Consider the following 12,217-nt stretch of genomic DNA (forward strand, 5'->3'; position numbering starts at 1 on the left):
AATTATCTGATGTTGCTCTGCTCTGACACTGAATAGTGAATGTACTCCATCATTGAGAGTGTAGCCAGTTTTAGATTTGAGATTATCTCTCCTTGGGAAGTGCTTTTATGATTTCTTGATGTATTTTGATCAAATGCATCAAAATTGGAACTACATTAGACTGGAGACACTGGCCTGTCTGAACGTGAACATGGCTGCAGTATTTGTGTGTTATTGGTAGCAGATCCCAGATGAGAAGAGTTGATCTGCAGGTGTGTCACTCACAGAAACACACAACGCTCTGTTCTATTAACTTTACACATTGTCAGGCAGGGCTGTGTGTGTGTGCGTGCGTGTGCTTGACTATACACTTGGTCCTAGATTGTCTTGTTGCTTTTAGATGCTAATTATATAGTGTTTGGCAAATTGTTCATTGTGCCATTTTCTGAGATTCCTTGTTCAGTTGCCAGTTCTTCTAATTCATTGTAAATATAATGTAATTGTGATGTAATATGTAATGTTTCTATATCTCTCTTCCAGTCAATAGAGTTATTATTATTCTAAAGCTTAAAATGTTCATCCTATCTTAAATAATTTATGCAAGTTCTAAAGTAGCTTTTCATATTAAATGGCATGTGTAACATCTATTATTCATTGAGCGCCTACTGCCCCAGGTTGTAAAACCATATTTATTGCATATTTGTTTAGTTATGTTGTTCTCTTAGCAGCTCTGGTTAAAAGGAACTCGAAGCATTTGCATTAAAAGACGGATGCTGTTCTTGAAATGATTGTTTAATAATTGTAAAAAGAGGAACACATTTCTGAGCTGTAATACCTACACATGACAAAACACATCAGAATGTCTGGACACAACATCTCCACTGTATTTCATGTTTGTCATGCTAAATTATGAAGTGATCCATAAAACGTGTGTGGGTGCGTGCATGCGTCTCCGTGGGAGTTCCAGCAAAGAGTAACGCTGCTCTTATTTAGTGATGTCAACGATACTTGTCCAGTAGTAGCTTTTAGAAAGTTGTCTGATGTCTCCCTTAAACGCAAAGGTTAAAATGCCAAAGTGGAAAGAACTCTTTAAAAAAAAAAACAATTCTTAATAATGCGCCCATTGACATGCACACATACCATTATGGAGTTATAAAATACATGAATGACCACACGTGTAACGCCTCCCTTTTTCCTCCGTGACCTCAATTGCCTCGCTTGGAATCACTACTGAAGGTGTGCGCTGCTCTCGTGGAAGTGCAGCTGTGAACAAATCAGTCACAGACATTCCTGCGCTGGTTGCTTTGGGTAATGCTTTGGCTGGAATGGCAACAAGGTTTTGGGTAATAACACTCATTTCACATCTTTATCTTGTCTTGAATGAATAGAATAGAATATCGGAGTGTGTGAGCCATATGAGGGTCCTCGTAGGCTGCGTGACATTTGTACAGATTTGTTCCCCTGCCACTGAAATTAGGAAGTAGTATAGATGAATACAGGAAGTGAAATGTGGGAAGTACGCTGAAGCATGATACTGCAGGACGCCCGGCTTGGGCTGCGCTGGGATTGGCCACGAGATCGTGAGTGTGACTAGCCAGGGCAGCTAGTCTGGAAGCCCGTTGTGAAGGCAGGTTGGGGTAGTGTTGGGTTTGCTGTGCTCTGGAATTGATCAGCGGCAGGTCTGTTTGTCCATGCCAGAGAAGGCACTCCACCGCACCCTCAATACACACACACACCCACCACACAAATACTTGCATACTGTTCCCTACTTAGACACCGAATCAATCACACACACCTCAAATTCCCCATGGTTTTCCCCTCTCTGTCTCCATCTTCCGTTCCTACGTGCTTCCGCGCACACACACACACACACTTTACCACATGCCTGTTCTCTGTGGAAATATGCAGCAGACCAGGTGCATTACAGGATGCTCCTGGAACCACTGTACTGCCATACTCTCCATATTCTTTCGCCCACTGTGGCTCTAGCACTGCCTGTGTAGCCATGGTTCCCACACCCAGGCCTGGGGACCCCCTGCACTAACACACCTGCCGTGGCTCGAGATTGGCTGGGTAATCAGGTCAAATCGGCTGCTTGCAGCAGGCGAGACCATTGTGTGATGTGTGTCCCCACGTACGGACACCACACCCAGAGAAACTAGCACGGGGGGGCGGAGTTGTTGAAACACCTTGTTCATGCAGAGTCATTGTTACCTCCAGGAAATAACGACAGGGGGAAAAACCAACCTACCAAAAAACCCAACAACTTGGGAGTGGAAAAGTATCAGACTGAAAAGCTGAGATTAGCAGCTGTACTGCTGGGCTTGGAAGCACAGAGTAAGTGGGTCAGCAGATAAAGGTGGATGGGCGTGTCCACCAGTGTGGAGGGCAGTCAGGTGGGTGGATGCTCAGGCATGTAGCTCCGCACACATAGACGGCATGGAACCATCTGCTGCTCTTGCTGTTGGGCTGATTTACATTCTTCCAGTCTGCCTGTCTTTCTTTCTTTTTCCATTTCTTCCTTTCTTTTGTTCATTTGCTCCCCGTTTCCTTGTTCGACCTTTTCCAACCGTTTCTTCCCAACAGTCTTTCACTGTTTGTTTTTGGATTTGTTTCTCGCCGTCTTGCTTTCTTTATCTTAGTCTCTGTGCATACAGAACAAAGGTACTTGACACACATTCAGGCAGCGTGCTCTCTCTCCCTCTCTCTCTCTCTCTCTCTCTCCCTCCCTCTCCCTCGCTCTCTCCCTCCATGTTTTTCTCTTCTTTCTCTGTTTCTAATGGTGTGCGTGCCGCATACAGACTACCCTGCGCTCCCATCCGAACGTGAACTTAAGCGACCCTGCCCCCTCCCTCTCGTGCGCTCTACCTGATACCCAGGCATGCAGTCCAAGGGGACAGACACTGCAGCACGGAGAGCTGGGTGGAGGGGCAGGACGGAGGGCTGGGTGGAGGGCTGGGTGGGGAGCAGGACGGAGGGCTGGGTGGAGGGTTGGGTGAAGGGCAGGACGGAGGGCTGGGTGGGGAGCAGGACGGAGGGCTGGGTGGAGGGTTGGGTGAAGGGCAGGACGGAGGGCTGGGTGGGGAGCAGGACGGAGGGCTGGGTGGAGGGCTGGGTGAGGGGCAGGACGGAGGGCTGGGTGGAGGGTTGGGTGAAGGGCAGGACGGAGGGCTGGGTGGAGGGGCAGGACGGAGGGCTGGGTGGAGGGCTGGGTGAGGGGCAGGACGGAGGGCTGGGTGGAGGGGCAGGACGGAGGGCTGGCCTGGCTGACTCCCACTCTGGACCTGATGAATAATGGAGTGGCCTATTGTACCCCAGGCTACACACATTGTTCTCTCTTTATCTTTCGCTTGCGCACACACACACACACACACACACACACACACACACACACACACACACACACACACACACCAACTCTGTGTACACAAACGTTCACAGCAAAGTATCAAAAAGATTTTTACAGGCAAGTATGCGCTCTTTTTGTAAAATAAATAAATAAATAAATCAGTAAATATGGGTGTTTTTTTTTTTGCAATCTCAAACTTCTAGGGTGGGACAATGGAAGCTTTCGGCCTGAGGTCATACAAGCCTGCTGTTATCCCCAGCCTTTGGGGAGAAGGGGGGGGGACGTAAGCTCGCTTTTGTAGGTTTTGAATAGCTGTGTATAATAAGGCTGAAGCAGGTCACACACACACACACACACACACACACACACACACACACACACACACACACTCATCAACTGCTCCTCCGACACAAGCGCGCACACACCAGCACTAGATGGAAGTTGACGCAGCAGTAAAGGCGTTTGACTAAGGCTAACTGAAGCCCAAACGCTGACTGTCTTACTGCCATCAACAATGGCAAGACAAGCCACTAGAAGTGTGTGTGCGTGTGAGCGGGTGCAGCTCTGTGTGCATGCCTTCCCCTAAAGCAAAGGTTTTACGCTAAAGAGAGAAGTCGTCAATGCAGCATCTCTCTCCCGATCTCTCTCTCTCACTCACTCACTCACTCACTCACTCACACACACACACACACGCACGCACGCACACACACGCAGTGAATCATCCTCATCATTCCAGCGGCAGGGCAGGAGGAGCACTCGTAACTCTGCTGGGCGCACACCACCTCTGACGAGCCTGTTTGCGCACGGCTCCGGACCGTCAGCGAGGGGGCAGGGTCGGAGATGCACGGATGAGGGAGACGGAAGGGACGGAACGTGACTGTGGGTGGCAGAGGAGAGCGGAGACGTTGGAGCGGCGGATGACGGCGTGCTGGTGTGTGGGGGTTGAGGGGCGGGGGACGTATGGTATGTAGGGGAATGGGAGCGATGTAAATGTGCATCAGCCTCGGCACTATTCTGTGGAGAAATGCCATCCAAATAGCATCGGAGGGAACTATGTGACATGCTAGGAGTTCTTAGAATTCCTGAGTTGTGTGTGTGTTTTTGGTGCTGTGCATTTGTATGTGTCTGTGTGTATGAATGAGCGTGTGTGTTGATGTATGAATGCACATAAACAGTGTCTGTGCATATTGCGTGCGTGTGTTTGTGTGTGTGTATAAAATCCGTGCTGTGTGAGAGGTAGAAGAATACATCCTCCGTCAGAAATCCACAGCCTGGCCTGTTCCTTTTTGAATTTTCTCACATTCTTAAAATAGATGTGAATATCTCAAAAGTCTGTCACTGTATGTGTTGGGCACCGAGCACAGACTCTGTATAGTGCCGAGGGATCAGAGAACTCGAGAGCACAGCCCCAGACGTTGAGATGGTTCTCAGTTCATTTCTATACCTTAACCTGAAATGCTTTGATATGAGTTACGTTCACAGCGATGGTTCCTTTGGTGACTGAAACCACCGCTGTCATAATTCCACTGCTGGCACTCCACAACGACATTAAATTTAGCATGAGAAGCGTGATGTAATAATGTAATAACCTGTCTCTATGGAGACCTGAGCCTTTGCTCCCCCAGGGTCTTCAGTGCCGGTTCAGAAAGCAAAACTCAAGCTTTGCTAATTAGCCCGAGCTCGCAAGAAGAATTAATTGATGAAACCAGCTGGCCAATAGAAATGCGTTTACTCTTTGACTCAGAGCTCATAGACCTCTGTGTCTGTGACCACTTAGTGAACACAAGGCTCCCTAGAACTGTAGAACCAGCTAAGAGTTTCCTGAAAAAGGGTCTTGTGTCTTGCACGTTGTGTGCGTGGCCATGTGTATCACGCTGGCCATGTGGCCAGATGTTAAATTTGAAATATTTGTACCAACTTGTGCGTGCTGCCTTGGCGAACGATGTCGGCTAGAGCGGCTCTGCAGCGGGATCTAAGGGCGCGTCCCCAGCTAGAGCGGCTCTGCGGCAGGTCGGCAGCGCAATCAGCCGCCCAGCCTGGGCCCCGTGGCCCCGTGGGCCCCTCCTCTCAACCTGGAAGCCCGCCTTCCTCTGCTGTCCGGCCGCTCTGTTCCGTACGCCAGAGCCCTAAGGAGAGGCTTCTGGCGTAATGAGAAATAAAAATGTAATTCTCCCTCTCTGATCCCACCCCCGAGACAGGGAAAGCAAGGAAGAATTATGATCCCTAAACCAACAGATCACCAGGGGTCTCATGCATTATGCTTCACTGACTGAGCAACACACACACACACACACACACACACACACAGCATCTGACGTAATGCATCACAAGGTGTCTGACAGCTTCTTCCCCCGTGTTCGAGGTCTCCTCACTGCTGCCATCTGTCTGCTGGACTCAGGCCAGCCATGCTAATGCCCGCCCGAGGAGCGCCTGACCATTTTAACGCCTCTTAAGGCCCCACTTTCCCACCCTCACCTCGCCTCTCCCTCAACTCCACCGCCGGGTAGCAAAGTTCTGGATTTTATGGGCCAGTATTTGAAGCGTGTGACTTTGGGCTAGAGGGCTTTGGTGTGAGTGATTTTTCCTGTGTGAGTATGAGGTAGGGAAACTGTAGCTTGTTTGATGCCGTAGACGAAAGCCGCCATAGTTCACCCGTCTGGAGGTGTTCAGAAGTGGGAGGACTCGGGTCCTGCACTCCAGCTTTGTGTGTGTGTGTGTGTGTGTGTGTGTGTGTGTGTGTGGAGTAATTCATCTCTTCATTGATTGAAGGCTTTAGTCGGGTCGGTTCAGTACAATTGACAATTGAATGCACTTAGAATATATTACCCTCTCTAGATCTCAGCATTTTAAGCGTGTGCATGTTTGCGCGCGCGTGTGTGTGTGTGTGTGTGTGTGTGTGTGTGTGTGTGTGTGCGCGTGCGCTACCCTGGCATTAGTGCACTTGTCCACTGCTTAGCAAGCTCTTTGTGCTGAGTCATGCCTCACAGCTACACTACATTTTTTATTAGTGACATCTGTTTATCTCTTTAGACCAGAACATTTTTTCCAATTCTGTCCATTTATCACAAACCTTATCTCTCTGTCTCTCTCTCTCTTTCTGTCCATGTCTGTCTGTCTTTATATTCCTTTCTTCTTTTTTGTTTTCTTAGTTCCCTTTCTTTTTCTCTTCTTTCCGCCTGCCTGTCTCGGGGCCTCTCGTCGCCTCCCCCTCTTTGTGTTCCTCTTAATTCTCCTCCTCCTTTCGCTCGCCCTCTCTGCCCCATCCTTTCCCCTCCCCGTTACCTTCTCCCTCTCAGCTCGCGTTTTCTGTCCCTCATCCTCTCATCTCTTTATCTCCCACTTTTTGGCTCACGCAAGGCTCACATTGTCTTAGACCGAGAATGGAAACATGGAACATCCTGTACAGCCTCTCTTGCTCTCTCGCTCTCTCTCTTTCTCTCTCTCTCTCTCTCTCTCTCTCTCGCTCTCTCTCTTTCTCTCTCTCTCTCTATTTACATGTAAATTGGCAGTGCCTGTTTCTAGTGCCATCTGCTATAGTGGGACTTTGGGCATGATGTCCACAGGGCTCCTGGGACAGGACAAGGCTCTGTAACTTCTCTACACAAAAACACACACACACACACTCACTTTCTCCCTCTCATGGACCAAAATGTCTCACACAAGCTAACCCTAAGTGTGTGTGGGTTTTTTTTCACAGTATTTGAAGCTGATTATTGATAAATGGGCTGGGGTGGTGCTGGTTCGCAGACTGAAGTGTGTGTGTGTGTGTGTGTGTGTGTGTGTGTGTGTGTGTGTGTGTGTGTGTGTGTGTGTGTGTTGGAGGTTTGGGCCACTACTGAGGTGGGATGTATGCTGCTGTCTCAGATCAGCTCCATAGCAGGGCCTTCGAGTCGTTGGTTTTATTTATTTTATTTATATTCAGTTTTATTTCTGGCATTTAGGTGATGCTTTTTATCCAGAGCAACTTACAATTATATCTGAGTACAATTGAGCAATTGAGAGTTAAGGGTCTTGCTCAGGGGCCCAACAGTGGCACCTTGGCAGTGGTGGGGCTTGAACCAGCAACCTTATGATTGCAAGTCAAGTAACTTAACCACTGATTTTTTTGGAAACGATCTCCATAGTAACTCATAGTCTGGGGTTACATCATGACCTACCATGACCAAGAGTCGCAGCGTGATGCGCAACGATGTGGACAGACTCAGTATTTCTGACCTTAGAGAAATAAGAAGTGCATCATATTTTACTGCCCCAAACACGCTTGATGCAAAGGACAATAGACACGCCAGCGCATTTCCGAACGCATTAGTTCATGTGAGAAACGCAGCCCTGGATCTCCTGAGGCTGCTTACATCAGTATAGGATGGCACCCCCAGGAACAGGCGGATGAAATATACATTAGAAGTAAAGCCCCCCTCCCCTGCCCCGGGTGGCACATTCATTAACATGTACATAAGCATGTAACCTGCTCCCAGCTGTAACATGGTTCCCCACTGTCTGCTTATTGCAGTTTTAATATTCTCACAACCCCCCGTCGACTGCTTTCAGGTCTCTCCTCTTCTCTTCCTTCTTGCTTTGTCTCCCTTTTCTTCTCCTCTGTTGTTATAAAAAAAAATTTTCATCTAAATGTTCACTGTATTGAACACACACACACACACACACACACACACATGCGCGTTTCTGTTTGCAGAGACGTATTTCTTCACCACACTGGTCCTCTGAACATGAGAATGGGGAGTAATTGTCTGCGTGTGTGTGTGTGTGTGTGTGTGTGTTGCCTGCTGTCCCTACACAGTTGGTCTGAAGTGGAAATGCTATTATACAGCATCTTGTGTTAAGATTTTCTAAGCACACAGAAATAAGAACAAAAGTTAGTGGTGTACGTGTGGTTATCCAGTATCAGTACCATTACTGAAATAAAGAAGATATGGTTTGATATATATGCGATAGGTTTTTCGTCATCACATAGCTGTACATGACAATAGCACAGATATCGTAACAGGTTACGAGGCATGACATTTTCCTGGACAGCAACTGTCACTGTCAAACATCACAAACTGCCGTACGGCGAAATGGAGTTTAATCGAAACCACGGAGCCTTAACAGATCCGATGAATGGCTACTGTCATGACTTGGATCGCCATGGGGGAGTATCCGAATGAAAAGTCTAATATCACGGTTGGGAATAATCTCAGGTTTAGCGCAAACATCAGGTTTCATTTCTATTTTTGAAGAATGCACGAGCGGCTCCTGTGTGAGGCCCGCCGTTTCTTGTGGAAAGCGTTATTCAGATTCAGTTGAACGGTAGGGGGGCGTGGGGAGGTGGGGACGAGGGGGTGTGTGTGGGCGGGGGGTGGCATTCCAAAAAAGCTCGAGTGATGAAGCAGAGTGGCACAGCGGAAGCCGGAGAGATGCGATTTTGGCACGCGCTGACAGCCCCTTGTGCTGAAGTTAAAGGTGCAGGTTGCCAGACTGCTGGATGCGTCAGCGTCCATTACAATGGCAGTGGGTCTCCTCCCAGGGCTGGGCACACGCCAACTGATGGGGAACCTGGAAAGGACCAGAAGTTTCTCCCTCTGCCTTATTCACTGTCACTCACTGTCTCGCTGTCTTTCTTCCTTGTCTGTCTGTCTCTCTTCAGTCTCCATCCCTGATGTTGTGTCTCTCTCTGTGCGTGAGCGCTGGCTTTCTGGCTAAGTGGACTGGTCTCAGTATGGAGTTCCGGTAAGAGAGGCTAGTCGTTGACGGGCTGCCGTTGCTAAGCTTCCAGGAAGGCAGCGTCAACACCTGAGATCAAGAGCGTTTATGGTGTGTGTGTGTGTGCACGCATGCGAGCAAGCGCATGCCAACATGTTTAATGCATTATTACACACATTATATTCGATTACAGTGCATTGCTCACGGAAGGCTGTGTGCACTGCATAGTGGTGACGTGTATTACAAAAGCCCCTGTGCCAATTAAACATGCCTGCGCGTCGGCTCGTTCATCTGCGGGTTTGAATCTCAACATTTGCCCCTAGCGGTTTCCTTCTCATCGGGGTGTGGAGAGTCATTCCAGTGTGGTCAGTTAATGTTGTCCTGGGCGGAGAAGCCGTCCATCCGTCCATGTGGCTGTGCGTGGGCAGAGAGGAGTGGACTGCCCATGGCTCACCTGCCTTACCCTCTGATGGAGGGGTGTGGTGGTCTTGTGTCTGTATAGTGGGCGTGCGTCTGTATAGTGGGCGTGCGTCTGTATAGTGGGCGTGCGTCTGCATAGTGGGCGTGCGTCTGTATAGTGGGCGTGGGTCTGTATAGTGGGCGTGCGTCTGTATAGTGGCCGTGCGTCTGTATAGTGGGCGTGCGTCTGTATAGTGGGCGTGCGTCTGTATAGTGCGCGTGCGTCTGTATAGTGGGCGTGCGTCTGTATAGTGGCCGTGCGTCTGTATAGTGGCCGTGCGTCTGTATAGTGGCCGTGCGTCTGTATAGTGGCCGTGCGTCTGTATAGTGGGCGTGCGTCTGTATAGTGGGCGTGCGTCTGTATAGTGGGCGTGCGTCTGTATAGTGGCCGTGCGTCTGTATAGTGGCCGTGCGTCTGTATAGTGGGCGTGCGTCTGTATAGTGGCCGTGCGTCTGTATAGTGGCCGTGCGTCTGTATAGTGGGCGTGCGTCTGTATAGTGGGCGTGGGTCTGTATAGTGGGCGTGGGTCTGTATAGTGGGCGTGCGTCTGTATAGTGGGCGTGCGTCTGTATAGTGGGCGTGCGTCTGTATAGTGGGCGTGCGTCTGTATAGTGCGCGTGCGTCTGTATAGTGCGTCTGTATAGTGGGCGTGCGTCTGTATAGTGGGCGTGCGTCTGTATAGTGGGCGTGCGTCTGTATAGTGCGCGTGCGTCTGTATAGTGGGCGTGCGTCTGTATAGTGGGCGTGCGTCTGTATAGTGGCCGTGCGTCTGTATAGTGGGCGTGCGTCTGTATAGTGGCCGTGCGTCTGTATAGTGGGCGTGCGTCTGTATAGTGGCCGTGCGTCTGTATAGTGGCCGTGCGTCTGTATAGTGGGCGTGCGTCTGTATAGTGGCCGTGCGTCTGTATAGTGGGCGTGCGTCTGTATAGTGGGCGTGCGTCTGTATAGTGGCCGTGCGTCTGTATAGTGGGCGTGCGTCTGTATAGTGGCCGTGCGTCTGTATAGTGGGCGTGCGTCTGTATAGTGGGCGTGCGTCTGTATAGTGGGCGTGCGTCTGTATAGCGGGCGTGCGTGCGTCTGTATAGCGGGCGTGCGTGCGTCTGTATAGCGGGCGTGCGTGCGTCTGTATAGCGGGCGTGCGTCTGTATAGCGGGCGTGCGTCTGTATAGTGGCCGTGCGTCTGTATAGTGGCCGTGCGTCTGTATAGTGGGCGTGCGTCTGTATAGTGGGCGTGCGTCTGTATAGTGGCCGTGCGTCTGTATAGTGGCCGTGCGTCTGTATAGTGGCCGTGCGTCTGTATAGTGGGCGTGCGTCTGTATAGTGGCCGTGCGTCTGTATAGTGGCCGTGCGTCTGTATAGTGGCCGTGCGTCTGTATAGTGGGCGTGCGTGCGTCTGTATAGCGGGCGTGCGTGCGTCTGTATAGCGGGCGTGCGTCTGTATAGCGGGCGTGCGTCTGTATAGTGGGCGTGCGTGGGCGTGCGTCTGTATAGCGGCCGTGCGTCTGTATAGTGGGCGTGCGTCTGTATAGTGCGCGTGCGTCTGTATAGTGGGCGTGCGTCTGTATAGTGCGCGTGCGTCTGTGTAGTGGGCGTGCGTCTGTGTAGTGGGCGTGCGTCTGTATAGCGGCCGTGCGTCTGTATAGTGGGCGTGCGTCTGTATAGTGCGCGTGCGTCTGTATAGTGGGCGTGCGTCTGTATAGTGCGCGTGCGTCTGTGTAGTGGGCGTGCGTCTGTGTAGTGGGCGTGCGTCTGTATAGCGGCCGTGCGTCTGTATAGTGGGCGTGCGTCTGTATAGTGCGCGTGCGTCTGTATAGTGGGCGTGCGTCTGTATAGGAGGGGTGTAGCGGTTGCTAAGTTCACAGGGCTTTATCTTTCTCGCGCTCGCTCTCCCCACGCCGCACAGATACTGAGAGAGGCCTCCCGCTCAGCACACCACACGTAGCAGGTTTCCTTTCTGTGGGCGTAAGTGTAAGTGAGAAAGGAGGATCAGGTTTCAGTTCTACTGAACACTCTCTCAGGACAAACCGGGACTTACCACAAAACACCGCCGGTCCGAGGAGCTCCCTGGGAGAGACAGCAGGCAGCCGCACAGCAAGGCCAGGGGTGGGTGTGTATGTGTGTGTGTGTGTGTGTGTGTGCGTTTGTGATGAGTAGAGAGAGAGAGGGAGATTCCCACTATTTTACCCTTAATTATCGTAGCTGATCCTACAGCAGAAATAAATACTGCAAACATAGAACAGTTATTTATGTATATAAGTCCCTTTTTTTTCGTCTTCTAATGGGTAGAATTCAGCTATAAATAAGATTTTTTTATTAATATGGAGAACAGGAAGTACACTACCCTTTTGATTCTTCCGTGCTAAGCGTTAAAGAAGCCAGCCCTTCTGTTAATGGGAAAGTCTGTTCTGGCATCATAAAGCCTTACAGTTTTACCCGCTGACGTCCATCTCCAGAGTGATGCCCTCAGATGACCCCGTACGGCGCTAATGAGGAGTTGTCTTTGGAATATTTCACCACATGTATGGGGTTAGCACGCTAGCTGGTTCCCATTAATTGTTACACCTTCACCATCTTCACAGTGCTCATTACACCTTAAAAATAATTACACAACCGCTCAAGGGTGTAAGGCTTATGCAAAAAGTATGAAATTTTAGAGCTGTGTGTTTGAGTGTGAGAGAGAGCCCATCTTTTTGCATTTTTTACTGCAGATAACTGATGGGTTGAAGTCATTC

At 50.0% G+C, this 12,217-nt stretch overlaps 1 protein-coding gene across 3 annotated transcripts in view; it reads left to right on the top strand.

Moving 5' to 3' along the window:
* pak1 (p21 protein (Cdc42/Rac)-activated kinase 1) overlaps positions 1-12,217 on the top strand; it is a 33,811-nt gene that overhangs the window by 5,906 nt on the left and 15,688 nt on the right. The gene's annotated exons all lie outside the window — the stretch shown is intronic.

The sequence above is a fragment of the Electrophorus electricus genome, chromosome 4 (assembly GCF_013358815.1).
Source record: "Electrophorus electricus isolate fEleEle1 chromosome 4, fEleEle1.pri, whole genome shotgun sequence".
Lineage (NCBI taxonomy): Eukaryota > Metazoa > Chordata > Actinopteri > Gymnotiformes > Gymnotidae > Electrophorus > Electrophorus electricus.